The sequence below is a fragment of the Pseudorca crassidens genome, chromosome 20 (assembly GCF_039906515.1).
Source record: "Pseudorca crassidens isolate mPseCra1 chromosome 20, mPseCra1.hap1, whole genome shotgun sequence".
Lineage (NCBI taxonomy): Eukaryota > Metazoa > Chordata > Mammalia > Artiodactyla > Delphinidae > Pseudorca > Pseudorca crassidens.
The window spans coordinates 17,800,600-17,815,798 of record NC_090315.1 but is presented as its reverse complement, the minus strand read 5'-3'; positions in this window follow the sequence as shown (position 1 = coordinate 17,815,798).

The following is a 15,199-nucleotide window of genomic DNA, read 5'->3' as shown; positions in this document are numbered from 1 at the left end:
GTCTCAATTCCTTACTAAGAAGTGATTATCGCTTCACCTGTAATTTCACAAACAGTAGTAACTGCATGCAGAGAGTATCACTGAAACACACTTGTAAATTATTTAAATTCCTGAAAGTCATTAATAATAATTAAGAATTCATTCAAAGATAGTGGCAGAAATACCCCTGGGAAAGCACACTGTGAGAAGTGGAAAAAGTTAATATCTTAAGGAACTTTGAGCATAAGAAACTGAAGTCTGAGGAGTAATAGTATGAGAAGTAATAGCCTGTGCTATCCTACAAGTTTTACCACACTTGAGGATTTCTCTTTTAAACGTGTGCCTTTTTTATTCTTAACACACTGAGGCAAAACCCACTAGAAGAAAGTGGTAAAGAGGACATTTGGAAGGATTTTCCAGAACGGTGAAAATGAACAGGAAGGGGGGTTGTTGTCATGTTTATTCACTGCTCTAACCTATGTTCAGTGAGCAAATAATGGATTTTTGGGCACTATCATCAGTGTATGGGAGACAAAGGAAAGAAGAGACACAAAGAAACCTGCCCTCATGATACGTACATTCCATTTGAGAACGACAGGCAGGAAAAATGAAAAAAAAATACTAAATTAAATAGTATGTAAAACATGGTAGACAAAATGGGGAAAAGGAGAGAAGGTGAGGGTGCCAAGAAGGTGGTGGAACAAATGTTGAGTCAGGGAGTAAAGGAAAATAATTTTTCAGGTAGAAAATATGAATTAATGATGCTGTTTTTAAAAAGAGCTTATGTAGGTGTAGATAGAGTAGGAAGCACCAGGATTTTCTCTCCTCACATAGACAACAATTTCAGCAGAATCTATCTAGTGTAAGTATTTTGGAACTCTGTAGTCTACTGCAGTCAAATTCCGTAAGAAGACTTGGGCAGTAAATTGTGGTTAATGTTAGTCAATTTCAGCCCTTAGCACAGTAGCAGCTACCAGTCCTCCACCTCCAGCCCTGTGACAGACCACTGTGCATGTGTTCCTGGAGCAAGCTATGTATAGCTTGTGCCAACCAGGGCAAAAAGAACCCTGTCCTCGAAACAACAGGGATCTGTTCTTTGATTTCTGTTCTTAATTAGAGAGGAGCAGACAACTGAGGGCTGTGAGGTGCATTGTTCTTGCACCTCCCCTCATTGTTGAGCCCCTCCCACTCTGGCTGATGTGACTTCTGGGAGAATTTAAAGGGCTAGAACCCTTTTTTTCCTCCCTTCAGTTTTCTCATTTTCCCACTTTGGGAGCTAGAAATCAAGGACTAGGACAGTGAAAAGCAACTTGCAAATATGAGAAAAATTAGAAAGTGATGAGGGAAAGGTGCAGGCCCAGAAAACACCTGAGAAGACTGAAAGTTTAAACCTCAGGAGATCCTTCCCACAGAGTTAGCCTACAAAATGAAAATAAAATAAGCAAAAATAGCAAGCCCTGGAAAAAGGGGAGAGTCTGATTTCCAGAATTACCACATTATTAGATTTAAATGTCCAGTGTTCAACAACAAACAAAATAAAACAAAAAAGAGAAAGAAAGAAAAAACAGAGCCAAAGAGAACTGCTAGATACCATGTAGAAGACTAACACACATTACAGGACTCCCAGAAAAGGAGAGAGAGAAAGGGGAAGCGAGAATATTTGAAGAAACGTGGCTGAAATCTTTCCTAATTTGATGAAAGGCATAATTATAAATATCTCAGAAGTTCAACAAACTCCAAGTAAGATGACTGCAAGGAGACCCACTACAAGACACAATATAATCAAATTTTGAAAGACAAAGACAAAAGAGAGAGTTTTGAAAGTAGCAAGAGAGTAGCAACTTATCACATGCAAGGGATCAACATTAATATCATCAGTCTATTTCTCATTAGAAACTTTGAGGGCCAGGAGGCAGTGGGCCAATACATTAAAATGCTAAAACAAACCACCACCAACAACAAAACAAACACCCACACCATCAACCAAGAATCCTCTATTTGGCAAAACTTGGAGCCAAGAAATTAAGACATTCCTACATAAATAAAAGCTGTGGCAGTTTGTTACCACCAGAGCTGTCCTGTGCGAAATGCTCAAGGGAGTCCTGCAGTCCTGAAATAAAGGGAAACTACACAGTAACTTGAAGACACATGAAGGAGTAAAGATCTCAATAAAGGTAAATACATGGGAAATTATAAAATCTAGTATTATTGTAACACCAGTTTCTAACTCCACTTTTTGATTTCTACATTACTTTTTAAAATTATTAGTCTAAAACTAGTACGATTGTAACTTTGGTTTGTAACTCTGCATTTTGTATCCTACATATCTTAAGATACTAATGCACTTTAAAGAATTATTAGTTTATATTTTTAGTCACACAATGTAAAAGATATAATTTTATGATATCAAACACCAGGGTTGGGGACGGAGTTGTAAAACAGCAGAGTTTTTGTATGTTATTGGTTAAGCTGGATAAATTCAAATTAGAATGTAATGACTTTAGTATGTTAAATGTAATCCCATGGTAACCACAAAGAAACAGCTATAAAATATATACAACAGAAAATGAGAAAAGAATTTAGATGTTTCACTACAAAAAATAGACCAAACACAAAAGAATACAGTAATGCAGGAAGTTAGGAATAAAAGAGCTACATCTTTGTTTTCTTTAAGTTATGTAGAAAACAAAAAGCAAAATGATAGAAGGAACAAGATAAAACCCTAGAAGAAGAAGTGGAGATATGCAATCTACCCCATAGAGAATTCAAGGTAATGATGGTAAATATGTTTAAAGAACTTGGGAAAAGATTGGATGAACAGAGTGAGAAGTTAGAAGGTTTTAATGAGTTAGAAAATATAAATAAGAACCAAGCAGAGATGAAGAATACAATAACTGATATGAAAAATACACTAGAAGGAAGAAACATTAGATTAAATCATACAGAGGAATGGATCAGTGAGCTGGAAGACAGAGTAGTGGAAATCACTGAAGCTGAACAGGAAAAGAAAAGAGAATAAGAAGAAATGAGGACAATTTAAGAGACCTCTTGAACAACATCAAGCATACTAACGTTCTCATTATAGGGGTCCCAGAAGGAGAAGAGAGAGAGAAAGGGGCATAGAACATATGTGAAGATATCATAGTCGAAAACTTCCCTAACCTGGAAAAGGAAACAGACATCCAGGTCCAGGTAGCATAGAGAGTCCCAAAAAGGATCAACCCAAAGAGGACCAAACCAAGACACACTGTAACTAAAATGGCAAAAATTAAAGATAAAGAGAGAATATTAAAAGCAGTAAGGGAAAAGCAACAAGTTACATACAGGGAACTCCCATAATGTTAACATCTGACTTTTCAGCAGAAATTCTGCAGACAAGAAGAGAATGGCATGATATAGTTAAAATGATGAAAGGGGAAAACCTACAACCAAGAATACTCTGCCCAGCAAGGACTTCATTCATATTTGATGGAAAGATCAAAAGTTTTACAGAGAAGCAAATGCTGAAAGTGTTCAGCACCACCAAACTAGCTTTACAAGAAATGTTAAAGGGACTTCTCTAAAGAAATGGCCACAACTAGAAACATGAAAATTATAAAAGGAAAAATCTCATTGTAAAGGCAAATATATAAAAAAAATATATATATATTTTTTCTATATATATATATATATATATAGAAAATATATAGAAAAGGTAGTAAAGGTAGTAAATCAACCACTTATAAAGCTAGTAGGAAGGTTAAAGACAAAAGTAGTAAAATAATCTATATCCACAATAAGTAGTTAAGGGATACAAAAAAACCCACAAAAAGATGTAAAATATGATGTCAAAACATTAAAAGTGGTGGGGAGGGCTTCCCTGGTGGCGCAATGGATGAGAATCTGCCTGCTAATGCAGGGGACATGGGTTCGAGCCCTGGTCTGGGAAGATCCCACATGCCGCGGAGCAACTAGGCCCATGAGCCACATCTACTGAGCCTGCACGTCTGGAGCCTGTGCTCCACAACAAGAGAGGCCGCGATAGTGAGAGGCCTGCACACCGCGATGAAGAGTGGCCCCCGCTTGCCACAACTAGAGAAAGCCCTCACACAGAAATGAAGACCCAACACAGCCAAAAATAAATAAATTAATTAATTAAAAGTGGTGGGGAGAGTAAAAATGCAGGTTTGTTAAAGTACATTTGAACTTAAGACATCAGCAACTTAAAATAATTACATATCTATATTGCTATCTAGTTATAGATAAAGATATGGATATAAATTGTTATATGTAAACATCACAGTAACCACAAGCCAAAAATCTATAACCGATAATACATACAGAAAAAAAGAAAGGAATTCAAACATAACACTAAAGATGGTCATTAAAGCACAAGGGAAGAGAACGAAGAAGAAAGGAACAAAAATAACTGCAAAAAGAACCCAAAAAACAATTAATAAAATGGTTATAAGTACATACCTATCAATAATTACTTTAAATGTAAATGGACTAAATGTCCCCATCAAAAGACATAGAGTGGCTGCATGACCCGTATATAAGCTGCCAAAAGAGACTCACTTCAGACCTAAGACACACACAGACTGAAAGGGCATAGAAAAAGGTATTCCATGCAAATGGAAATTAAAAGAAAGCCAGAGTAGCAATACTTATATCAGATAGTATTATATCAATACTTATATCAGAAAATAGACTTTAAAACAAAGACTATACAAAGACAAAGAGGATATTCCATAATGATCAAGGGATCAATCCAAGAAGAAGCCATAACAATTGTAAATATATATTCACACAACATAGGAGCATCCAAATACATAAAGCAAATATTAACAGACATAAGGGGAGAAATCAACAGTAACACAATACTAGTAGGGGACTTTAACACCCCACTTATATCAATGGACAGACCACCCAGACAGAAAATCAGTAAGGAAACACTGGCCTTAAATGACATGTTAGATCAGGTGAATGTAATAGCTATATGGAGAACATTCCATCAAAAATCAACAGAATATAAATTCTTTTCAAGTGCCCATGGAACATTCTCCAGGGTAGATCACATTCTAGGCCACAAAACAAGCATTGGTACATTTAAGAAAACTGAAATCATATCAAGCATCTTTTCTGACCACAATGCTATGAGACTAGAGATCAACCATAACTAAAAACCCCCTGCAAAAACCACAAACACATGGAGGCTAAAAAGTATGCTACTAACCACCTATGGGTCACTGAAGAAATCAAAAAGGAACTAAAAAAATACCTGGACACAAAGAAAATGAAAACACAACACAAAATCTATGAGACACAGCAAAAGGAGTTCCAAGAGGGAAGTTTATAATGACACAAACTTACATCAGGATACAAGAAAAATCTCAAATAAACCACCTAACCTTACACCTAGTGGAATTAGAAAAAGAACAGACAAAACACAAAGTTAAAGAAGGAAAGAAATCATACCTCTCAGAGCAGAAATAAATGAAATAGGGACTAAAAAACCCACAATAGAATACATCATTGTAACTAAGAGCTGATTCTTTGAAAAGATAACAAAAATGGTAAACCCTTAGCCAGTATCATCAAGAAAAAATGAGAGAGGGCACAAATAAATGAAATCTGAAGTGAAAGAGGAGAAGTTACAAATGATACCACAGAAATATAAAGGATCATAAGAGATTACTACATTTATATATATTTATATATTTAGATACTAAAATTATATGCCAGTAAAATGGATAACCTAGAAGAAATGGACAAATTCCTACAAACCTACAATCTCCCAAGACTGGATCAGGAAGAAATAGAAAATATGAAAGAACCAATTACCAGTAATGAGATTGAATCAGTAATAAAACAACTCCCAACTAACAAAAGTTCAGGTCCAGATGGCTTCACAGTTGAATTCTACCAAAAATTTAGAAGACAGTTAACACCTATCCTTCTCAAACTATTCCAAAAAATTTCAGAGGGTGGAACACTCCCAAACTCCTTCTATGACACCAGCATCACCCTGATACCAAAACTAGACAAAGATATCACAAAAAAAAGAAAATAACAGGCCAATATCATTGACAAACACATATGCAAAAATCCTCCACAAAATATTAGCAAATGGAATCCAACAGTATATTAAAGGATCGTACACCATGATCACTGGGATTTATCCCAGGGATGCAAGGATGGTTCAATATCCACATATCAATCAATGTGATAAAACACATTAGCAAACTGAAGAATAAAAACCATATGATCATCTCAGTAGATGCAGAAAAAGCTTTTGACAAAATTCAACATCAATTTATGATAAAAACTCTCAACAAAGTGGGCATAGAGGGAACATACCTTGACATTATAAAGGCCATATATGAAAAGTCCACAGCTAACATCATATTCAATGGTGAAAAGCTGAAAGCATTTCCTCTAAGACCTGGAACAAGACAAGTATGCCCACTCTCACCACTTTTATTCAACATAGTATTGAAATTTCTAGCCATAACAGTCAGACAAGAAAAATAAATAAAAAGCATCCAAATTGAAAACGAAGAAGTAAAATTGTCACTGTCTGCAGATGACACAATACTACATAATACATAGAAAATCCTAAATATGCCACCAAAAAGCTACTAGAACTTCTCAATTAATTTGGTAAAGTTGCAGGACACAAAATTAATATATAGAAATCTGTTGTGTTTCAATATACTGATAATGAACTATCAGAAAGAGAAATTTAAAAAAACAGTCCCATTCACAATCACATCAAAAAGAATAAAATACCTGGGAATAAATCTAGCTAAGGAGGTAAAATACATGTACTCAGAAAACAATAAGACACCAACGAAAGAAGTTTAGGTTGACAATGCATATGGAAAGATATATTGTGCTCATGGATTGGAAGAACTAATATTGTTAAAATTTCCATACTACACAAGGCAATGTAAGATATAATGCAATCCCTATCAAAATACCAATGGCATTTTTCACAGAACTAGAACTAAATAGTCTAAAATTTGTATGGGGACTTTGCTGGTGGCAGAGCGGTTAAGACTCTGCGCTCCCAATGCAGGGGGTCCGGGTTCAATCCCTGGTCAGGGAACTAGATCCCACGTGCATGCCGTTAACAACTAAGAGTTTGCATGCCACAACTAAGGAGCCTACGTGCCACAACTAAGGATCTGGTGAGCCTCAACTAAGGAGTGCTGGAGATGCAACTAAGACCCCATGCAACCAAATAAATAAATATTTAAAAAAATGAAATTTGTATGGAAACACAAAAGAACTCACAAAGCTAGAGGTATCAAGCTTTCTGATATCAAACTATACCACAGAACTACAGTAATCTAAACAGTATGATACTGGTACAAAAACAGACACAGAGATCAATGAAACAAGATAGAGAGCCTGGAAATGAACCCACACTTATAAGGGCAATTAATGAATGACAAAGGAGGCAGGAATATAAAATGGGGGAAAGATAGACTCTTCAATGAGCGGTGTTAGGAAAACTGGACAGCTACATGCAAAAGAATCAAACTGGACTACTTTCTCACACCATATAAAAAATAAATTCAACATGGATTAAAGACTCGAATGTAAGACCTGAAACCATAAAATTTCTAGAAGAAAACATAGGCAATATGCTTTTTTACATTTTTCTTAGCAATATTTTTTGTATATGTTTCCTCAGGCAAGGGAAGTAAAAGCAAAAAAAATAAACAGTTGAGACTACATCAAACTAAAAAGCCTTCTCACAGCAAAGAAGCCATCAATAAAACTAAAAGACAACCTACCAAATGGGAGAAGATACTTGCAAATGATATATCCAATAAGGGGTTAATATCCAAAATATATAAATAACTCATATAACTCAAAAACAACAACAAAAACAAACAACTCAAAAAATGGGCAGACGAGTTGATTTGACATTTTTCCAAAGAAGACATACAGATGGCCAACAGGCACATGAAAAGATGCTCAGCATCGCTAATCACCAGGGAAATGCAAATCAAAACCACAATGAGATGTCACCTCACATCTGTCAGGATGGCTATTACCAAAAAGACAAGAAATGACAAGTACTGGAGAGAATGTGGAGAAAAGGGAACACTTCTGCACTGTTTGTAGAAATGTAAATTGGTGCAGCCACTATAGAAAACAGTATGGAGATTCCTCAGAAAAAATTAAGAATACTACCATATGAACCATCTAAGTCACTTATGGGTATTTATCCAAAGAATGTGAGAACACTAATCAAAAAAGATATGCGAACCCCCATGTTCATTGCAGCATTATTTACAATAGCCAAGACATGGAAACAACCTAAGTGCCCATCAAAGGATGAATGGATAATGAAGATGTGAGATACACGCACACAATGGAATATTCATACTACTCAGCCATAAAAAGATGAGATCTTCTCATTTGGGACAACATGGATGGACCTTGAGGGTATTATGCTAAGTGAAATAAGTCAGACAGAGAAAGACAAATACTGTATGACTTCACTCCTATGTGGAATAAAAAAACTAATAAACAAAAACATAATAAATGAACAAACCAAATCAAACAAAAACAAATACATAGATACTTAGAGAACAGAATAGTGGTTACCAGAAGGCACAAGGGGGAGGAAGGGCAAAATTGGTAAAAGGGATCAACAGTATGGGGACAAAGGGAAAATAAATGATTGCATTTATATGGAATTCCCAAAATAGACAAATCTATAGAATCTTAAAGTAGATTAGGGTAGGGAGGATGGGAAGATTGAATAGACTGGAAAATGAAGAAGCATATAAGATGCCTTTCTTTCTTCCTTTCTTTCCTTCCTTCCTTCCTTCCTTCCTCCCTCCCTCCCTCCCTCCCTCCCTTCCTTTCTTACTTATAAAGTACCTTCAATACCCCAGTACTGATCTTCATGTTGGAGATGCATTGGTGAAAAGAGACCTGTATTCTTTCAGTAAGTTTCAATCAAGTGCTTGCTGACAAATAATAAACAAACCATAGTGAATTACCATAGGAGTAACAAAAATTGATGAGTGTTGGGTGAATAATTAAAATAGGATGGTATACAGAGGGACTAGATGGCACCTGCAGAGAGAGTGGTGAGGAACGACCCATTTGAGGTGACAATAGAGCAAGGATCTAGAAGACAAGATAGAACAGCAGTGAGGTCATGAGGAGGAGCCTCCAGGCAAAAGGCTTGTTTAAAGGCTTAAAGATGCACAAATGTGGCTTATGAGAGGTAGAGAAGGCAGGTCACTGAATTAACATGTGTGTCCTTGTGAGCAAGGAGAAGCATGGAAGGAGGCAGAGCCAAGTCAGGTAGGCCTGTATAAGCCAACATAAAGAATTTGGATTATATTATTTGAGAGATCAGAAGATATTAAAAGATGTTACAAAATGGAATTCTATTTATGTAGTTTAGAAATCATCTAATTTCTGTATAGAGAATGGACTAAATGGATGCAAGCGTGAAAGCACAGGACTGGTTAAGCAGTCCTTGCAGTGCTTCAGGTGAGAACTGGATGCAAATAAATGAAGGCTGAGGCCCCATCACTTTGAGGCAGCATTGAAAACAACACTGTCTGCTGGAATGAATGTGCAGGGAGGGTAAGTGAGGACAAAAGAGGGATACAGGAAAATGTCTGGATGTTCAGCTTTGTCTGGTGGGTGGATGGCGATTCCATTTGCTAAGTGTGGGGGCTTGAAAGAGGAGGAGAATAAGGAGAAAATCAAGATGTCTGTGTGGGCCCCATGAAGCATGTGGAGTTTGAGTTGACAATGAACAACCAAAATGAGCTGGGAGGTAAAGAGCTAGATGTATGGATAGGGAGTTCCAGGGAGAGGCAAGGCTGGGTTATAGATAGACTTGGGAGGCTTTTTTTAAAGGATGAGTTATAAACACATGGAAATGCAAAAGAAAACATGTAGGAAATGTGGAAATGGAGGCCAAATATGGTCTTGGGTCCCTTTAACATTTAGAGATCAAAGGAGAGATGAAGAACAAGCAAAAGAAACTGAGAAGCAGCAGCCATTAAAATAAAAATTAAGAAAAATGTAGCGTCATAGAATCAAGAGAAGAGACTGAAGAATGAGGAAATTGTCAATTGTGTCAAATGCTAACAGGTCAAGAAGCATAGTGACAGAAGAGGGGCTCAGATTTAGCAATGTGGAGATCACTTTGACCTAGAGAAAAGCAGTCTCAGGAAAATAATAGGAATGTTCTCTGATAGGACATAGTTGTGGAGTGAAAATTAAAGAAAATTAATATAGAAAAAATTTCCAAGAAGCTTTTCTACTGAGAATAGAAGTGGTGTACTTGCTGGAGGGGGTTTTGGGAAAGGAGAGGGTTTTTAAAAGGTGAACTATTCTAGGTGAACTATTCTAAGCATATTTTTAAAAGGTGAACTATTCTAAGCATATCTGAAAGATGATGGAAAAGATCTAGTAAAGGCAGAAAAAAATGTTGATTAAAGACAGAGAAGGGATAATGGCAGGAAGCACATGTGTTCCTATGGATATTATTGTCTCGGGGTCAATAAAGGTTATTCTTAAGAAAGAATTTTCTAATAGTGATGACCCAGAGTCGTAAAGCTTGAATTATCAGTAGAGCACGGTGACACTCCATAGAATAAGCTCAGTGAGATGGCAGCTGTGTTTGTCAGGATTCTCCAGTGAAAACAGAACCAATAAGGGGTGTGCGTGTTTGTGTGTTTGTGTGTGTGTGTGTGTGTGTGTGTGTGTGTGTGTGTGTGTAGATCAGATAGGTAGCTACTTAGTTAGATAGACAGAGACAGAGATACTTATTTTAATGGACTGAGTTACACAACTGGGGGGGATGGCAAGCCTTAATTCTTGCCAGCAGGCTGGAGACCCAGGGAAGAGTTGAAGTTGCAGTTTGAGTCTGAAGGCAGAAATCCTTCTTCCTCAGGGTATCTCAGTCTTTTTCTCTTTGGATCTTTGACTGGTTGGATGAGGCCCACCCACATTATAGAGGGTAATCTGCTTTACTCGAAGTCTACAGATTTAACGTTATATGTTAATCTCATCTAAAAAATATCTTCATAGCAACATCTAGACTAGTGTTTGACCGAAAATCTGGGCACCATAGCCTAACCAAGTTGACACATAAAATTAACCATCAGAGCAGGGTACATATAACATTTACTGAGTACCAACTTTACGTCTGTCACAGAGAACATAAGACAGATAAAAGAATGTTACTGGGATTCCTCCTTCACTGAACGCTAACGAAGGTGCTGTGGCAGAGAGGGTTCTGGAAATAGGACTGAGTTTAAGTTGGGAGGATCCTCTGACAGTGGAACCAAACTGGGGGTCCTCTAAAACTTGGACCAGGGCAGCTTCTCAAGGGCACTGATGAAGAACATTATGCTCAACTTCTTTCTGACAATGTCCTTGTGTCCTTTTCCCCACTTAAGGAATGTGCTGAACCAAAAGATGCCTCAGTCTCCCCTAGTAGGTACAGATCACTACAGCCTCAAAAGATGCACCAGAGGAATCTTTCATGCCTTTAGTATTGCCTTCAGAAGCATTTCTTAAATGACAGGGACCCACTGGCAGCTCACAGGAAACACCCTTATTTCTGTTTGTGGCCCTAAATCCCCACTCAGTACAGGTAGCCCAGAGCCCCACATGCCCTTTCCCTCCTACAGTTTGGATGGAAGAGAATACACCGAAAAGGGGTTCCAGAAACAGGTAGGTCCCTTCACCAGTTACCTGAAATCTTGGAACTAGATTCTAAAAAGCTCCAGACTTCCTCCTAAGGCCAAAACATGGAATAGAATAGCCTTCATAGAGGCGCTCTGTTGGTGTGTATTAAAGAAGCCTAGAGACAGGTAAATTCTTTGACCAGTAGCATAGAATCTAGGGATTTACCACTTAAAAAAACCAAGTACATATGCAATGATGTATGTACAAGGATATTCTTCACAAACTTAAGTAAAAACTTGAGCACAAAGCAAATGTTCATCAAGGGGAGGGCACTTAAATCTATTACTGTTATGATTCCTGATATGGAACTGTGGACATTCTAATGATAATGTAGGTTGTATGTTGTTAGTATTGTAAGACATTCACAATGGATTGAGTGAAAAAGAATATGAGCGTACACGTAAAATAAATCTGTATTTTAAAATAAATGATACCTTTCTCTCAATAGATTAGCATGATAAGTCACTTTCTATGGGTAAACAGAATGAGTTAAAATTTTCTTTTTCTAAATTTTGCAATAGTGTTTATTGAAGTTTTGTAAAAAGAACAGTGACACTTTACTTCCATCCACATACTTTCCCAGACTGACATACATATTGGACTTCACCTCCCATAAGCCTTTTTTTTTTGAGAAATCATGCAAAATCAATAGGAAAAACTTGAGCTCTCTACCTAGTAAGCCCCCGAGGGTATTCTCAGCCTTAAAGTCTAAATGAAACCCCTTCTTATGGAGCTAAAGCAAGACTTATTCCAATTCCTCCATAATCTAAGAGGGAGGAAAGGAAGTGAGATGGGCACCCTCCTCCCCATCATACCCAGACAGTGCCCTTGATACCCGTCCTTAGTTTTCCTCAGGTAACCCAGCCAACCTATCAAGCAAAGTCTTTATACTATTGTCAAACATATGCACACCTGACACTTCATACTGAAGTGTCTGGTGTTACCTGATACTAGTCACATAAATAGTCAGAGATGTGGGATATCAGAGGTCCTCTTGGACAGAAGGAGAGAACACAAACGTATTGTTGGAGGCTCTGCACAGGTGCTACATTGGGCATTCCAGGGTCAGGCTTAGGCCAGACTGGGAATGGATAGGTCTTCAAACCAGTGACAGGAGAACTAGGACTAGGCTCTTGGATTTAAAACTTTGGTCCATATTGGGATGTGTAGGCTTATTACAAAGTGATAGATGGAGAATGAGCCAGGAACAAGGACAAAGATTTCTAGCAGAGGTCTCAGCAGGAGTTTCTCCCTATGGCAAATACATATAATTTTTTTTGATGTCTCTGGAAGCTTAGAGTTCCAAACTTCCTTATCACCCTGAGTCTTGGAACAGTTTCAGCATCAACATGAACTGGCTTTTCTTCTCCCAGTTCATATTCTTTTTTTAAAAAAATAAATTTTATTTATTTATTGGCAGCATTGGGTCTTTGTTGCTGCGCGCGGGCTTTCTCTAGTTGCAGTGAGTGGGGGCTACTCTTTGCTGTGGTGTGCAGGCTTCTCATTGCTGTGGCTTCTCTTGTTGCGGAGCATGGGCTCTAGGCACAAGGGCTTCAGTAGTTGTGGCACGTGGGCTCAGTAGTTGTGGCTCATGGGCTATAGAGCGCAGGCTTAGTAGTTGTGGCGCATGGGCTTAGATGCTCCACAGCATGTGGGATCTTCCCGGACCAGGGATGGAACCCTTGTCCCCTGCATTGGCAGGCGGATTCTTAACCACTGTGCCACCAGGGAAGCCCCTCCCAGTTCATATTCTAAAATGCGCCCTTGAACAGATAAATTCCAATAGCAAAATCATTTATTGTAAATAATGCCTAATAGAAAAGGGAACGAAGGCAGCTCAGGGCTAGTGGAAGACGGAGGGTTCAGTATGGCATGTAAAGTATTTTCCTGTCTCCTTATTGATCTCTCTTGGCCCTATTTTCTTTCTCAAGTGACTGGCGTATTTGTTTAAAACTGGTTTACTTATGCCCGAGTCCCCAGTCCATCTGCCCCTGGATTTCTTTTTCTTAGTCTTGCTATTCATCAGAGTGCCTCTATCCTTTCTGTTAAAAATGCAAATCATAAAGCACTCACATGTTAGGGGTTCAGCTTTGAAGTAATGTTCCTTAAGCACTGGTCATAAATAGCTACTGAAATAGAAGCTATTGAAATAGCTTCTCACCTCTGCCCCCAGTCACATCTAGTCCTTTAATGTTAACCCCCCTTCCCCATGAACTTAATTTATGTCCCAGACATCTGAGGACCCATAATGGGAAGGCTTCATAATTCTTCCAAGAAGCTCATGAGGAAAAGTAGCAACAATGAGGAATTCCTATATAAGATTTTCTGGAAGGACTGAGCAGGGACTTTATGTCTTGGATTTAGTTTAAAGTGGTTCCAGAGTGGTAGTAATCCCAGATCTTGTCTGAAAATAAAACTATATAATCTCTAGAAAAGAGAGGCACTTTCATCCAAGGATATTGGGGAGCCCAGTAAAATCTCTTTTCAAGGACTGGGTGGCACACAGATAACCAACCAAAAAAGGAAACAAAGCAAACTGAGTAAAGAAATTAAAAAATAAATTTACAAAGGTTCATAAGATCCTCAATTATTGGTATTATCAAATGCATATTATGAATCAACTGTGTCTACCATGTTACAAAAATCTTTGAAAAACTGAAAATTAAAAAAAAAATCCCCTGGAAAGGGAATTATGAATGTTAGATAAATAAGAATAAATCACCCAGATTGCAATACAGAGACTGAAAGATGGAAATTACAGAGGATAGAATGGAAAAACCTACCTAACAGCTAACTGGAGTTCACAAGAAGAGGAGGGGAGCAGAGGCAATGTATGGAGAAGAAAAATTTGCTGAGCACAAGAAGATGCCACTTCACAGATTCAAACTGCTCAACAATCCCAAGCAGGAGAAAAATCAAAGAATTTCACACTCAGAAACATTATGCAAAAACTGTAGAAAACATATTTGGTTACCGAATCCAGTTCAATGCCCAGGGTTCTCAGGGGAAAAATTTTAGTATCCTAGTCTCTGCATTCTCCCTTTAAAATCTTGCATTTTTCTGTGTAACTTGTATTTTAATATTAAAAAGGTCATTGTTCTAAAAGAACATTGACCAAGAGATGTGCAACTCTCAGAGAAGGAAATACTAAAGCCAACAGACAGGTGAAAAGATTCTCAATCTTATTAACAATAAAAGAAATGCAAATTTAAGCCACAATAAGTTATAATTTGACACCTAGCAGATTTGTAAAATTTGAAAGTTTCACAAAAATCAAGTGCTGGCACTAACAGTTGCCAACCAAAATAACTATAAACTATGGCAGGAGTACAAATTGGTACAACTTTGAAAAAAATGTCACTGTTTAATAAAGACATAAAAAACATAAATGGGAATATACTTTGCACTGGCAAACCTTTCCTTGTTACATACTCTAAGCCTTGAGAGGAATCCAGCTGATGCCACAATGTTTTTAAAAACCACTGCTGCTATAGGG